This window comes from Acinonyx jubatus, chromosome B2 (genome assembly GCF_027475565.1).
Source record: "Acinonyx jubatus isolate Ajub_Pintada_27869175 chromosome B2, VMU_Ajub_asm_v1.0, whole genome shotgun sequence".
Lineage (NCBI taxonomy): Eukaryota > Metazoa > Chordata > Mammalia > Carnivora > Felidae > Acinonyx > Acinonyx jubatus.
Window position 1 is genome coordinate 14196199 of NC_069385.1, and position 16872 is coordinate 14213070.

The following is a 16872-nucleotide window of genomic DNA, read 5'->3' on the forward strand; positions in this document are numbered from 1 at the left end:
TTGCTGTTGAAAATACGCAGTAGTTTATCACTAGGCATAATGTGTACTATTTTTTAAAGAAATAGAATCACATTGTAGAACTTCATACTTACTTAAAAAAAAAATAATATTACTTTGGTGTTTCCCAGGAAATTAAAAATGGTATTTTTAAAAAAAAAAACACTGGTATTTTTAATACAATTTAGTGACTGCAAAATAATTCAACTTATGGATGTTTTAATTTATTTAGTCATTGTTTTACTTTTAGATTTTTATGTTATTTCCCATATTTTATTGTTGTAACTGAAGTACATCCTTATGCCTGGATTTTGTCTGTATATCTGTGTAGCATTTTTTTTTTTTGTCTAGGCTTGATGCTTAGAGCAACAACATACTATTACCAACATACTGTCGTCTTTTGAAAAATCTTTGCTAACTTGATAAATGAAAATATTTTTCAAACTTTTATTTCTTTTGTTACTAATAATGCTAATAACTTTTTTAACATGTCAAAAAGAAATTATTTTTTTCTTTTGGTCTTTAAGGATAGCTTGTTCAAGTCTTTTGCCCGTTTTTTCTCTTGGTATTCTGGTACATTTTTGTTATTCATTTGAGTGCTAATGTTAATTTTTAAATGTGGCAGAAACACACACAAAAAAGGAAGTGCTTAGTAACCCAGAGGACATTTGGCAAAGACTGCTGAGATGGTTGAGGCTGAACCAGACTCCAACTCAGCTTGAGTGGAGGAGACATCACCAAAATCTGGAGATGGATCAGCCACAGGATTCGGGCTGCTGTGGTGTCCATAATGTACGGTCACCTGCCACTGAACCTGGGCTTTCCAAAGTGTACAGTCCCTTTCAGAAGCCCAGAATCACTTAATAGTTAGGATCTGCTGTTTTTCTGCTTGGGCGCTATGCACGCGCGCACGCACACAGACACACACACATGCACGTACACACACCTTACTACATGATAAGTTCCTGGATTTTCATGGATTGTTTTTGTCAGTTGCCAATGCTGTAGAACTTTTGAGTTTTCCCGAGATAAAGGAAATTAAAGGGAAATATAAGCGTAGCTGGAGGTCATACAGGGCATTAATTGAAGTTTCTCATCAAAATGAAATCAATTAAGTTGAATTATATGACCATATCAGATTGGAATCTTATCTCAAATTTTCAGCTGGAGGTAAAATTTAAATATTTAAAAGGTGAGAATCTAATCTAGTCTCTTAATGAGTTCTATATAGTGTTTCACAAGATTCAGTGCTCTACTGAGCTCCTGGTTTTGACTTTTTAAATCCTATGACTTTTGACAAATTTGGTTTCAAAAACCTGAGTAGTTAGCTTGAAAAATCTGTGAAGTCCCTTAGATATGAAACTACCTGAAAAGGGTAAACTTTTATGTTACTGCTGGTGCCCCTTCATCAAATATAGTAAAACCTCAGTAAAAAAGATTCAACAAACTTGGAATTTATAGAATGGGAGGCCCCAATAGGAAAAGCAGTAAGTTGTGGTAGAACAGGAAATCTTGTTTCAAATAAAACTAGATTTGAATTCTTGCTCTACTCTTTACTAGATGTGCAAGTTTTTTCATGAAATTATATAAATGTTTCATACTTGAAATTCTAGCATGAGTAATAAACACCTAAAATCTCTCTGAATTTCTTAAACTTTGTGTTTGAGATTTTTAAAAAAATATCTGTGTCAATAAATACAATTTTATTACAGACAATGAATGTAGTTCACAAAGCAAATATTTACTTCCTTGTATTAGGTCACAGGCTTTTCATAGTACCGCTGATTGTCTATTGAAATACAAAGGTTAGAATTCAAGAGCCATGACATTACAATAAAACAGACACCACCCAGGGGAAATTATGACATAAATGAAATGAGCAGGTAAGTATTGATTTCATTTCTTCAATTTTCTCAGGTCTTCCAAATGGTATTGTGAGTTAAATCCAGTGAAAACCCTTCTGTCAAAGTTGACAGCACTGTCTCTGTTTCTAGTCTCAATGAGAGGCTGGGGCTTGGTTTTGGTAAATTATGGAAGGCTATCTGATCTGGAGATTTTAGGAGTCAGTTTTGGTTCTAGGAAAACCAACCCATGTCTCCACCCCATTTCTCTCATGTCTTCCACTTTTTCAGGCTTCAGTTAGTCAAAATCAACAAATATTTGAAAGTCTGCTATCTGAAAAGTGCTAATCTGTGTGATTTAATTTAGAAGATGTAAAAAAGCATGTGGAAACTTGCCCTTGAAAGAAAGAGACTTGTTTAAAGCAGAGAAGGTAATTCTTTTTGGAATGAGCCCGGATTTGGGATTCAAATAACCAGAGATTTAGCCTTAACCTTGTTGAGCCTTGGTATCATCATCTATAAAATTGAAGACCTGATAGTATATACCTCAAAAATGTGGAAGTATTAAGTGAAATAATGTCTGTAAAAACGTTTCCAATGTTGGCAATGACTATGCAAGTGTTAGACATTGTACTAGAGTTAGATAATTTAAACTAATCCAAGAAGCATCATGTAGATGATGAGTACTTGAAGGGATTTTAATTTCTTGCCAGTATTTGTCTTAACTACTGGGATCCTTATTAATCTTGAAGTTATTCTCTGTGTTTGCTGTGTTATCCTTTCCTGACCAGATTGTTTAACCAACCGGTTAAATGAACATCCATATTCATTCATAAACACTGTTGAGTACCTACTACATGCCACACTCTGTGATAAGATTTTTGTATGCAGAAATTAATTAAACGTGGCCCCTTTCTATAAGGACTTCACATATAAAATTCTTCAGCTTACTGTTTTGCTTCTATCTAGTGAGCACTGACCATTGTGTTTACAAGGCACAACTAAATACAAGGTGGAAGTAATGAGTAAGGATCTCCTTAGGATTTAGCAGTTTTAGGCTAATTGACCTCAAAGTGAAGATTTCTCTACCCCTAATGAAAGCAGAGACTCAGATAAGGGGAAGAGAAAGCAGGAAGTGGTTCTGGCTGGTGGATGATGTAACCACCACCTCCACAATCCAAACAACAAAAGACTGGAAGCTTAATACTCTTTGTGAATCCACCCCAACTCCCATTTCTCCCTCATTAACATAAAAAAATGTCTATACACATCTATACTGTGCCTTTTCCCCTCCTCACTTAAAAATTACCCTGGATGATCATCAAAATATAAATTAAGTATATTAAAATGTTGGGGGAGGGGTGAGAAAAGGGAATCAGAGAGAGTGATACCACAGATCCATATTTCCTGTGCAATAAAAATATCATAAAATTTCTCCTCATACTATTGACATTCCTTCTTTGATAATATTTTTATAACATAGTTAATTGAAATGAAATCCAGAACACTCTTTTCAGATTAAAATAAAAAGTTACATTTGATTTTGGAGAAAGAAAACCATCTTCAACACCTACTTACTGAAATTATTAGGGTAATCTCTTCATCTAGCAACTAGATGTATCCTGATCTAGGAAGATTTGATATCATTTATAAGATCGGGGTAGAGACTTCAAATCCTCCCTAGAAAAAGATGAAAAGACAGTTAACTTGCCTATGCACAGTAGTGAAAGACATTAACATTATGATGAATTAACTTGAAGGTAAGCTAAACCCTCATTTCAGCCACTGAATTTAACTTGCTTGTCACTAAACCTTCATCTGGGCTGCTAATAAGTAACTATATGTGATAATTTGAGATTTGAACTTATTTCTCTCTCAATTTATTTCTACTCAGCACTACCATACCATACACAATTTTCCTGTGCCCTATGAGTTTAGATGATCAAGACTTACCTAAAAGCAAAGGAAAATCCAGTGCTCTTTATGAGGGTATTAAGGCAGAGACATGGTATAAAGCAATACAGTGACCTATATAACTCACAAATTTATCCCCAACTAAATGCTATATTTTGAATTGGAGTATTAAATACTCTGATGTAAATTAGAGTATTAGATATTCCAGTGTGAATTGCAGTATTATTTTTTTCCCTACCTACTGTGTGGGTGAAACGTGACGTTTGACTTCCCTTTTTCTCTCTTTTTATTATAATTGGTATGATTGGTAATATAAGTAGTATTTCTAAATAGATAAATTGAAGAGAAAGGAGTAGCAATTCTTTTTGTACACCTAACATTTTATAGAAAATAGGTGTGTATGTTATTTTATATAATTTTAGGATAGTTACATAATTTTTGCCTGAAACTTAAGACCTAGCAAGCACTCAAATATTAAATCTGTCAGGAAAATAAAATAAAGCCACCCTGATGTTTTATTCTCTCCTGGTAGTCAGGAATAAACTGGCCTGATTTTCATATCTCTGTAAGTTTATGAGTAAATAATATTGGCAATTTTGATTCAAGCCACTAGAGCCCATGTTTTAAACTGCTCATGTCCAGTAATCTGAGTTTTTGCTGTTGAAGAAATATTTTAGACTAAATTATCTTTAGTAAATCCAATGCCTAATGACCCAACTAGGTTGTATAAATGCTGGATTTAGTTGAAGGTATACTTATATATCATTTTTTAATGCCAATAACCAAGAGGTAGAGAATCCTTACACACTGGTATTGTCTTCACAGTTTAATATTTTGAAGAGGTAACTTTCTGTGTCAGTGTCTGACTGTATGTGTGTATTTCCTCTTTTTGTCTGTGGGTTGATATGAGAAAACAATGGACCTGATGCCTTTGTAATCATAGCCAGGCATTTAGGAAGAAAATATGCACACTGTAGAATACCAAGGGAAGAACCAATGAGATAAGAAGGAAAGTCAGGTAAAAGGAAGACTGGGCTCAACAAACAAGACTATTAGCTAAAAACTCATTATATCTTAAAGTATAATACCATTCAATACATTATTATGTAATTCCGCTATATTATATAACCACTTCCAATTTTGTGAATTCATATGACCTGATCTTAAGAAGGTAATTTTTTTTCATTAATTCAGTAATTTCATTGACTGAACATCTGAGTAATGCAAGTGGTGTTTTATGATGTAGAATTTCATTAAATAAATGTTAATTCCAGGAAGGAAAAAATGTGAAGCACTTTTCTTGACCTGATAAGAGGTTATGTTGAATAGTTAAAAATTCTTCTAGGTAATACCAAAATTCACTCACATTTATAAAAAAAAAAAAATCTCCAGATTTTTCTTTTTAAATATAACTACTCCTAAGTCCATCTTATATAAAATCAGTTTTATTTTTATGATATAAAGAGACCTTTGCATTTTGATTGAAAATACCAGCAATGAAGAAATACACATGTTCAGCTTTGTTTTATTGAGCAGTAGGGCAATGCAATGACTTCATGACCAAACTATTTATTAAGATCTTGAAGGGAGTGGCAAGTGTGCTTGGAGAAGATTCTCTGCTCATTATCATTGCAATTATTTTTAAAGGAATGTAGATTTTTTTATGGTTTAGTAGGATCACCAAAGGTGATCAGTGATGCTGCTGGTTACAAAGAAAATCAACTTTGACACTTAGTGTGCTGGCCTCTGACCACCAGCCCTGGGAATTCTAGCCTGGTTAAATCTCAGGGAAGAGGAAAGAGTTCTTGTGCTTGAGGGTAGAGCCCACAATTTGAAAAATGTAATCAGAGGCAGGCGGGAATAATGGAGACTGCTCTTTTGGGGCATCTGTAAATGTGACGGGTGTGGGTCTGATTTTCCAAGTGTTTGCATTAAATTGCCAAGTTTTCTTCAGGTTCAGCTAGTCATTAGTTTCAGTTTTTGTTGTTGTTGTTTCCTGCCTCCTCATTTGTAATTACTGCAACTAAATTAGAGCCCTATTCTGTATCTGGGAATAGTAAAATGAAATAAGCCATAGCTAAGATGTAAGGAGCTTAAAGAGCAGTTGAAAAAAGAAATATGTATGCATATTGCTATTCCTCTTCTATTCTAGGAGAGACACAAAGTGCATGAGAACTCAGGAACTTTAGACTAACTTTTGATGGACAGACCCAGGATCTGGCACAAGTTTCATAGAGGTTGTGACATTTTCTCAAGTTACTGAAAGATAGAATTCTAACAAGCAAACAAAGGCCTTCCAGGCTCAGAGACAATGTAAATAAAGGTGCAGAACTTGAAAAATACTTTGTGGCACAGTTTCCCAGAAGTATATAGTACATGCAGGAAATCATAGGATGATAAGGCCAGAAAGGAGACAGACACTGGTGGGCATTGACATCAGTGTGGGGAGGAGTGCAGGGTAAGAGCTGTCTTCATCAGGTCTACACAGTGGGGAGCTGGAGGGAAGCAGCTATCCAGGTGAGAAAAGCTGAACCTAGACTGGGAAACAGAGAAAGGCCCAGCCTGAGGCAGTAGGAAGATGACATTGTGAGAACATGTTCAACTCCGAGCCTTCACGACTTGGTCACCAATGATATTTAGAAGATGTAAAAGGAACCTCAAGGCCAACGTGAAGGATTTGAGCCTATGTGTCTGGGTAGTACAGGTACAATTAAGAAATAGTTTGTTGTACCCATCAGAATTCTAGGAGCTGTTGAGTAGGCTGTTGGTTAAAAGCCTGGTTGATTCTGTAGGTAGGTCTCCTCTTAGGCTAGGTCAGCACAGGCTCATAGTATCTAGAATGAAGCTGGTAACAGTTCTGCATATTCAAACCACAACTGGAATGTTATTTTGAATTTCTTTCCTCTGGACACCATAGTTAAAGGTTTGCAATACAGATGGTAAAATTAACAAAATCCGTTGTTCATGTGAGAAGTGATTGGAGGAGGGGCACCTGGGTAGCTTAGTTGGTTAAGCATCTGACTCTTGGTTTCAGCTCAGGTCTTGATCTCAGGGTCATGAGATCAAACCCTACATTGGGCTCAGCACAGAGTATGGAGGTTGCTTGGGATTCTCTCTCTCTGCCCCTCCCTGCTCATTCTTTCTCTTTCTCTCCCTCTCTCTCTCTTTCTCTCTCAAAATAAATAAATAAATAAATAATTTATTTATAATAAATAAATACACTTAAAAAGTGTATAAAAATAAATACACTTAAAAAGCCTGGGTGGCTTAGTCAGTTAAGCATCCAACTTTGGCTCAGGCCACAACCTCACGGCTCATGAGTTCAAGCCCTATGTCGGGCTCTGCATTGTGGAGCCTGCTTGGAATTCTCTCTCCTCTCTCTCGCTCTCGCTCTCCCTCTCCCTCTCCCTCACCCTCTCCCTCCCTCAAAATAAATGAATAAACTTAAAGTGATTGGAGGCACTTTTACTTTCTGAACCTGAAACAGAGTAGCTCCCCTAGAGAATGTGTGTATGTCACCATTTGGAGGAGACTCATGTGAATAATTAGATTAATTAAAAATTGCCCCAGTGATATAATGTGAATAATAAAGCCACATGGCAGAGTTGTAAAGAGATAATATGTGCAGTGGCCCTGGCACATGTTTGGTATTCAGTCCATCTTAGCTCTTAATGTTACACTTAAGAGTGGCATCAGAGGGGCACCTGGATGGCTCGGTCTGCTGAGCTTCTGACTCTTGGTTTCAGCTCAGGTCATGATCTCACAGTTCATGAGTTTGAGCCTCTCATTGGGCTCTCAGTGCAGAGCCTGCTTGGGATTTGCTCTCTCCCTGTCTCTTTCTGTTCCTCCCCCACTTGTGCGTACTCTCTCTCTCTCTCCCTCAAAATGAGTAAATTTAAAATAAAGAATAGTATTAGAACCAGCAGGCACATGTCATAGAAATAGATTTTTCCACCCTACTGGAAACAATAAAAAAATTTTTTTATGTTTATTTATTTTGAGAGAGACAGAGAGAGAGCAGGAGAGGGGCAGAGAGAGAGGGAGAGAGAATCCAAGCAGGCTCTGCATTGTCAGTGTGGAGCCCAGAGCAGGGCTTGAACTCAGGAACTGTCAGATCATGACCTGAGCTGAAACCAAGAGTCGGACGCTCAACTGACCAAGCCACCCAGGCGTCCCTTGGAAACAACTTTTTAATGGTCAAAACCGGCTTAGTTAGATGGGCTGCTTTGAAAGGCGATAAGGTTGCCATCAAATGCTTGGTGGAAGTATTTGCAAAGATGACAAATCTTGCCAAAGGTGGCGCACTTGGCCTAGGTGTTATGGAGGAGATTTAAGGGTTGGGAGGGTAAAAGAACTACAGGGCCTCATTCTGACTCCGATGTTCAAGTGGTTCCAGGGAGTTTGGAATGTGAACTCAGGAGAGAGGCTGAGGCTAGAAGTACAATTTGAAAATCTTTTACTTAGAAGCAGCAGTGGTAGGTGATTGCCAAGAAAAAAAGTGTAGACAGGAGTGAAAGCCTGGAAGAGAATCCTGAAGTATATCTGCATTGAGTGGGCAGGAGGGAAAAGGAGGAAAGTGAAGTGCACACACATGTACACACACATGAACATACATACACATGCACACATGCACACACACACATTCATACATAAGATGGTCAGAATAAAAAAAAATGTGTTAAAAGGAAAATGAAGACACTGTAGTCTGCCAGGAAACCAAGGAAGTAGAGTTGCTTTTAACCAACTTTCTTCATATTTATAGTAATCTTCCCAAAAGAGATTGGAAAAGGGAGACAGGTTCATAAGGGACGAGCAACTGGGTTATGTCTTGTGGCAGAGACGGTAAGACTAGGACCAAGGCAACACGTGAGATTTTGCAATGAGGAAGTTGCTTGTGAGTGTCCAGAAGGCACTGGTGATTAATAACTTATACATCATCTATTTCCAAAGGGTCTGAGGCAGCTTAAATAAAAGCACTTTCACGAAGGGGAACGAAAATGAAACAAAATAAAGATAGGAGGCCACAAAGAGAAATAAATGGGGGAGGGGGTGAACATGCCACAAAACACGGACAGGGCTGTTATTGTAACAGGGACACTAGGTTTTACCTCTGAGATTCCAGCAGCCAAAACGAAAGGGTTGAAGGACAGGTTACCTATAATTCATTGCTTAATGAAAGGAAACCATTATTCGGAAGAAGTTTTATTTCCTGGCATTAAATCCTACGAAGGGTATATATTCCACAATGAAGAGTATATTGTACGAAGAGTATATTCTTAGATAAGGAAAAGTGACACACTTCACTATGAGGTCATCAGTGTTTCTGCTCAAAGATGATGCAGGCTTGCTTTGAATTGCTGTTTCTCTTTTAAACCCTTGAAGGTCACATAGATAGCATTATGTCTGTGAAAGACTAGTTGGGCATCTAAATACTCCTGGGTCTGAAAACAGCATTTAGGACAGCATTCTAGAGGAGGACATCCTAGATGAGGGGAAGCAGAGTAGTTCTGGGGACGTGAGGGCAAAGAGGGCACTAAGCGCCTTACAACCTCACGTCCTTTGCATTTGCCATTCCCTCTGCCTGAAAAACTCTCCCCTGATCCTTCCCATCATTTAGGTTTCAGTTCACAGGTCACCTCTCCAAGGAGACCTTTTCTGGACTCTGCCTGATGTTACTGCTCTCATAAATTATCAGTCTCCTTCGTCCCATATGGCAGAATCTAAACTAGTACCCTGAACAATGCCAGTAACAGAACAGGTGCTCAGCATGTTGAAGGGATGAATGTTTTGTGGATGGGGAAATTCATTGATCAGGTTTCTAAGAGGTGGAGCCTAAGAGGGAAGAACGCAGAGTTGTGGATAATTCCCTTTTCTCTCTCTTTGGATAAGATTATTTATTGTTACCCATTTACATTATGAAGAGTGTGTTCCAAAAGTGTCTGATGCTATGTTAGCATAAATAGTGTAGCAGGAGTCTTTCAAAGAGTAATTAGCTATTAGGTACAATTCCTTCCATGATCCCTTCTGACAGCTATCGTGTTAAATGTGTGTGTGTGCACGTGTGTAAGGAATGCATGGTGTGTGTGGCAGAAAAGAATGCATCAAAATTGTCTAAAACGTAAATCAAGTCACTGACACACAAATAGAAAAGTAGAGGTGCCCAGTGAGAGAAGACCCTTAGTATTGGGGAGGAAATTGGAAGCAAGTCTTGGGAGACTGGAAACAGCATAGGAGGGGAGCAGAGAATGCTTCCAGTAAGAACTAGTTGTTTGAGAGAACTGTGGAGAGGACTAAGTGGGGGAGGGGAGCAGCCTCAGGTGGGAAGCTGAGCCAACATTTATTTTGGCTATGGAGAGGACTACATTTGTTGGCAGTGAGAAGCAAAATTATCAATGGAGAAGTTTTTTTTTTAAACATTTATTTATTTTTCAGACAGAGAGAGACAGAGCATGAATGGGGGAGGGTCAGAAAGAGAGGGAGACACAGAATCTGAAACAGGCTCCAGGCTCTGAGCTGTCAGCACAGAGCCCGACGCGAGGCTCAAACTCACAGACTGCAAGATCATGACCTGAGCCGAAGTCGGATGCTTAACCGACTGAGCCACCCAGGTGCCCCATCAATGGAGAAGTTTGAGGGAAAAGGCCATAGACTTTTCTGGAGCACTAATTTCATTCGTTCTTGAGAAATTTAAAATATTTCTATATCAAAATAAAAACAAATATATAATATTATTTATTCATTCAAGATCAACTATGGCGGTTGGAAGAAATTTTGATTATTTAGCCCTATTTTGAGCTTTGCCTCCAGAATCCAAGGTAAAGTTAGTAGTTTGAAGGTATAGTGGAATTTCCCCAAGGTTATGGGCAGGCAAGGGATTTTAGAACCGTGAAGCATCATAAGCTCAAAAGTCACCTTGAAACCACCTGAGTCTACAGAATTAATGGGTTCTTTTTCCCGTCTCCTCATCACTAATATTTTAACTCGTAGCCAGAAGAAAGATGTTGTGGGACAACGCTTACAAATTGGGTTTTCTCTAATGGCTTTACTGGAGGCATCCAAAATGACAAAAAAAAAAAAAATGTTTGCAGCCTAGAATAAAAAATTCTCCATCTAGTTTTCCTTCTATGCTGAATGGGGAGTTTTAATCGTAATATTGTGTATTACTTAGTCAATTAATGAAATGTTTGGTTGTTAAAACAAGCAAGTAAACAGACTTTCCTAATTATTATTTGTTAAATCATTCCATGTGGGGATGTCCAGTCTAGTTAGTATTGCCTTTGGGTAATGAGCAAAAGTAAATTCTCATAGTTTCAACTGAGTAAGAATGCAAGTTTAAAAAATGAAATTAGTGTTAAAAAAAAATAATCACCTCAAAACCTCGTTGGGAAAGCTAGTCTTTTGAATGCAAAATGAAATAAGGTGGGTTTTCATATATGTGCATTCTTTTATTTGAAGGCAGAACAGTGAACTGTCATTCAAAAGTAGGGAATAAACAGGAAATTGAAGCTCAGATAATAAAAATGAAAGGAAGAAATCATTGTTTAACTGCAAACCTTTCAAACTACAAAGCAGCAGCTATATTCATAATCTGAAATATATTATTGTTTGTAACACTGCACTGCATTTGGCTTTTTATTTTTTTTATATAATTTGTTTTAATTTTAAAGAGAGAGAGTGTGTGGGTGCATGGGGGAGGGGCAGAGGGAGAGAGGGAGAATCTTACACAGGGCTTGGTCTCAGGACCCTGAGATCATCACCTGAGCTGATCAAGAGCCAGATACTCAACCAATGGAGCCACCCAGGCACCCCTGCATTTTGGCTTTTATAGGAATAATCTGAGAATGAAGAATAAGTGATTTGGGGAAAAGGTTGTAAGTAAAAATATATCGTGAATGATTGAGAAACAAATTTTGTGCATGACGCCACCCAGTAAAGTTTCTCTTAACAAATACTTACTGAGCACATACTGTGTTCCAGGTACTGTTCTGGGAGATTCAGATTTGTTAGAGAACAAAGCATACAAAAAACTGCCTACCTCCATGAGCCATATATGTTTGATCTTTGATTTTTTTTTTTTAATAGACTCAGAGGGAATCATTTGTAAAGCACTTGGGATCCTTTATAAAGCAGGGCTATCAAGAAATATATATGTATTTTCTTTACATGTATATATTCCTTATATATGTATATATTCTCTACATATATGTTCTTAACTCCTCTATTCTGTGCAAATGCTTGAGGCTAAATGGGGGTGTACCAAAGATGGGAATATAATGTGAATTTTCTAGACCTTAATTCTTTTGAAAATTAACATGACTTGATATCAGTTTATTTCAAACCAGTATATTGTACCACTACAAACGTCATCATCGCAGGTCAGAAAATACTGGAACGAGAGGTCAGAGGAAGGAGATCGCGTTCTCTTGGCTTCTCTCATCCAAGGTAGTATATGATAGAACTGATAGCATCCAAAGTTCTGGCACAAGGGGGAGAAGTGAGCTCATTTTTCTTAGACTATCAATCTGACTTCCCTCCAGGATTTTCCCAGGAATGAGCTGCCAGTTTTGTCTTCATCCCTTAGCTGGTCCTTGCATTTGTCTGCCAAAGTTGCTTCCCAATGTTCTATGCTCTGAGGTACATTTCAGAGACTTTAGAGCTTAATTAACTGAAGTAGAAGAATTCTGAGGTACGTCAGAAAATTCAGATCACATTTAACAGAGGTGGAAAGCCAAAAGGAATACGTTCCTGAAATCATATTTAGGCAATAAGATAGGAATGCAGTTTTATTGTGTCAAGCTCTTGGAAAAATTATGTATGGAAGCTGTATAATGTGTAGAGCCAGGATGGGAGTGAAATGAATGAAAATGAATAAAGCTGTAAAAGAGAAAAGGCGGAGGCAGCTTAAAATTTTAAGGAAGGATGTGGTCCTTTTTTTTTTTTGTCCTCTGGATAGGTGTTATCCTATGACTGACATGGACTCAAAGTTTCCAGTTATGTTATAGGAGAAGCAGTATTTCCTAGAAGAAATGGTCTGGAGCAATGAGTGCCTGTGATTTGTCTCAGTTCATAATGACATATACAGAATCACAGGATGGCTTTGTTTTCAAGGATGGCACTGAAGCAAGAAATGATGAATTATCAAGAGCTGTTAGGGATTTGATTGTTGTCAGGGGGAAACGAAGGAAAGAAGTCTGAATGTGTTCCTGGAAGAATAAGTAAGTGTAGCTAATGCTCTGATTGCTATTTTATTTGTATTTCAATGATGGACTTGTGGAGACATTATGAATATTCCACTTGTGATAATTTAAGGCTAAACAAAGCAAGTGATATTTTTACAGCTGAGACTTTAAAAATATTTTTTTAAAGTTATGTGTTGTCTGGATGGGATGAAAATTTGATTATCCTAGTGCCTGATGATAGAAAATATAGACTTTAGGAAGCTTATTTTGTACTTGTAATTTGGCTTATGCAAATAGGACGAAAAATTCATTATAGAATTTATTTAGTTTCACTTCAAAGAACAATTAAAGGCTTCATGGTGAAATGAAATCAATTTAAATAAAGTGTTAAACTTGCTATTGACACTTCAAATATAATTATAATATCAGGTGTTAGGAGGAAAACATGGCACCCGTGACTCCGAACCATAAATTGCTACAATGTCCATTTAATCTTTAGATGGGATTCAGGAGAGCCAAGTTCTAACTAGAGCTACATAGGGGCTCAGTGAGCTCATGAATCCTAGCATGACAAAGAATTGTCACGTTCATGTAGGACCGCCATCGGTATCATCACGGTGTTTCTGGTGGCTACCGTTAATCATCTAGGATTGCTCATCCACTGTGGACCCGGATGTCTCTCACAATAGTAAATTCTCTCCCCTGAAAGGAGAATTTCGGATGCAGACTCCACATCATTTGAAGACCCACCTTTTCCTCCCCTTTCTCTTACCATTCTTCTACTCGCAAAGACCAGTATACTTAACCTGCAGAAAAAGGCCTATGTTGCCACTTCTGTGCCTTTGCTCTGACTTTTTTCTGTCTGGAATGCTGTCCGTGTTTCCCTCCATTTTACTAAACCCTGACCATCTTCTAAGGTCTGTACATGTTTCCCTCCACTTTACTAAATCCTGACCATCTGTTAAGGTCTAAGCTAAAGTCCTGAGACCTTCATGAATCCTTCTCTGGCCACCTCGTAGTGACTTGTCTCTCCACTGAAACTGCCTGCATCGTAACAGTGACACTTGTATTCTTATCTTCTCCATGAACAAACCTTTTTCCTTCCCATATTCTTTTTTTTTTTTTTTTTTTTTTTTTTGAGAGAGAGCGTGCAAGCAGGTGTGGGAGGGGCAGAGGGAGAGGGAGAGAGAGAATCTTAAGCAGGCTCCATGCCCAGTGCAGGACCCGGTGCAGGGCTCTATCTCATGACCGTGAGATCATGACCTAAGCCAAAATCAAGAGTCAGATGCTTAACTGACAGAGCCACCAAGCACCCCTCCTTCCCATATTCTTATCAGAGTGTGGCATCTACACAGTCATTCATGCTGGTACAGCAGGAGTTGACCTTGAACCCCCTCTTACACCCTGCTCATGACTAATCTGGCCTCAAGCTAGGCTTAATTTACCTCGAGGGCTTCCTACCTGTGTCCCATTTCTCTATTTCTATTCTCCCCATTCACCATCACCATCTTGCCTGGACTATTGCAGTAGCCTCCTGTCTGCATTCTCATATCATTCCACAGTCCTGCACAATGGTGCCAGGATGACCAACATAGGCCTTCCGTTGCTACGTCACGTGCAGAAAGCATGCCATGTCTCCCCATCACCTACGGATAAAATCCAAATGCTACGCATGGCCCTCTCCATGATTCCTTCTGGCCTGTCTTTCCCCAATTGCTGTTAGTTCTCAGGTACCTTATTCCCCAGTCACACTGGATGAATGAATAGGTGGATGGATGAATGAATGAATGAATCCTTAAAAAATAAGCCATGCTATTATAAGCCTCCTTGTTTTTGCTCAGGTTGTTACCTCTGTACAAAATGTTTTACCTGCCTTTATTTAGAAAACCTCACCTTACACACTGCTTTCAGTAAAACTGTCTCTGGCTATCCCTGGCATAATTCCAAGCTTGCTCCTCCATAAGTGAACACTTGGTATAGACTTGAATCATCTCACAGCATAGCGCTAAGCTTACTGAAAGTGGGGACTAATTTTTTGTCGGGGTTAGAAAGGAGGAGGTGAGGAGAGCTTTTCTTTAAATGCCCAGCACAGATAATAGGTCTCTAATAAATATCTATTTATTAGCTATCCATAAAGCTGAAATCTTATCTGTCAACACTCTGTAGGATAGGCAATGCTCTATAATATAAGATGGAGCCAGAGTGACATCTGTTTGCCAGGTAGCCCAGGACATACTTGGGATGCCTCAGACAGAGTCCTTGAAATTGACCAGACTCCAGATTCCGCGAGGCTACTCTGACTCAGGTTATCATTTTGCTCTGAGTAAAATCCCAAGTCCCTAAAATGCCCTGCAGGACCTATGTGATGTGTCCACGGTCCCCTCTCCACCTTCTGTCCCTCATACCCCTCTGAACTCATCACCTACACTCCCCCCTTGCTACTATGCCCCAGCCATACAGCCTCTTCAGAACACTCTTAACTGAAGCCCTTTGTTCCTCCTGCCTGGAATCATCTTCCCACAGATATCCATATGGCTCACTTCTTTATCTCCCTTATCCTTGTCAGATGTCACCTTTTCAAGGACACCTTCCTTGACCACTATTTAAAATTGCAGGCTCCCCCTCCCTTGTTACCCTCCACCTTGTTTTTCTCAATAGCACTTAGAAGTCTTATGTGATTTTTATGCCTTTTATTCATTTCAGTATTCCCGGTACTAAAACAGAGCCTAGCTCAAAGTAGCCATTCAATAAATATTTGTTGAATAAATCAATGCATCCATCTAACATGTGTGACAGCTCTTCTTGTACATTTCTCTTTGAATAATCTTCATGTCCATGAACTAATTTCAGGTCCAGTAGTTGGTTAATGTCTGATCTTAGTCAAACACGTTCTGGGTTAAGAGGCATTTATCTTAGGTTTCACGCCTGGCTCTGCCACTTACTAATTATGTGACCTTGAGTGAGTCATTCCATCTTTCTGGGTCTGGTTTTTCTCATTTGTAAAACAGGGCTAATGACACCTAGTGAATTACCAGAAGTATGACAAACACTTCAACAGCTATGAAGTTCCATAAGCATGTTGTTATTTTTATTTATTATCTATGCAAGGAACTTAAGAGGCAACCCAGCATAATGAATAGTCAAACAGATGTAGATTTGACGTCTGTCTCTACCGCTTATTAGCTATGATTCCAAGAAACTTTACTTCCTTTTCTGTGAATAAGGAGGATATTTTATCTCAGAATTGATTGAAATACCAAATGAAGTAATATACAATGTTTCAACAGTTCTATATACTGGTGGGTTTTTTGTTTTTCGTATTTTAACATTTTCAGAACCCAGTATGCATTTTATAATCAGTGATGTCTTAGGTTCAGTGAAATGTGGCATCTACTTGAAAACTCTTATATGTTAAACAGGATGGTAATTATAGTTCAGAATAGTTTAGGTCACTCTGACAATTTTAAAATATTTGTCTCTCTTCCCTTACTGGGAAGAAGTGGCTTTCAGTGAATAATGATAAAGCAGTGAATTTTGTCTTAAAATGTTTGGTGGCCATTATTTTGCAGGTTGTCTTTAAAATCTGTTATTTTTTTTTCTGATTTTACCCAAAAGAAAATAAACTGCATATTTATCATTTTATGTTTGTTTTTCTGGGCCCCTCTCACCCGTATCTTCACCGTTAGTTTGGTTTACGCGTTGTCCTCCCTTTGGTTTGGTCATGGAGAACAAGAATAGAAGAATATCCTGGCAACCTCAGCAACCGTACTTTAACATAATACGGTTGCTAGGAGAAGAGGGTAGTAGCAGCACTTGAGAGGACAGGACGTGTGGTGTTGCTGGCCTGTAGGAGCCAGTAGGCTATGGCATACGCCAACAGCTGAAGCAGCCTTCTTCCCCCTGCCTTCTTCAGGAAGGCGTGGAAATACAACTGTCCTGTC

General features: G+C 38.3%; 1 long non-coding RNA gene across 1 annotated transcript in view; it reads right to left on the reverse strand.

Annotated features, from left to right (window-relative positions):
- The window catches only part of LOC128315470 (uncharacterized), a 93564-nt gene that overhangs the window by 36963 nt on the left and 39729 nt on the right, over positions 1-16872 (reverse strand). Inside the window, exon 2 of the long non-coding RNA XR_008298257.1 lies at positions 3417-3518. This is a non-coding gene — a long non-coding RNA (uncharacterized LOC128315470). The remainder of the gene's footprint in view (positions 1-3416; positions 3519-16872) is intronic.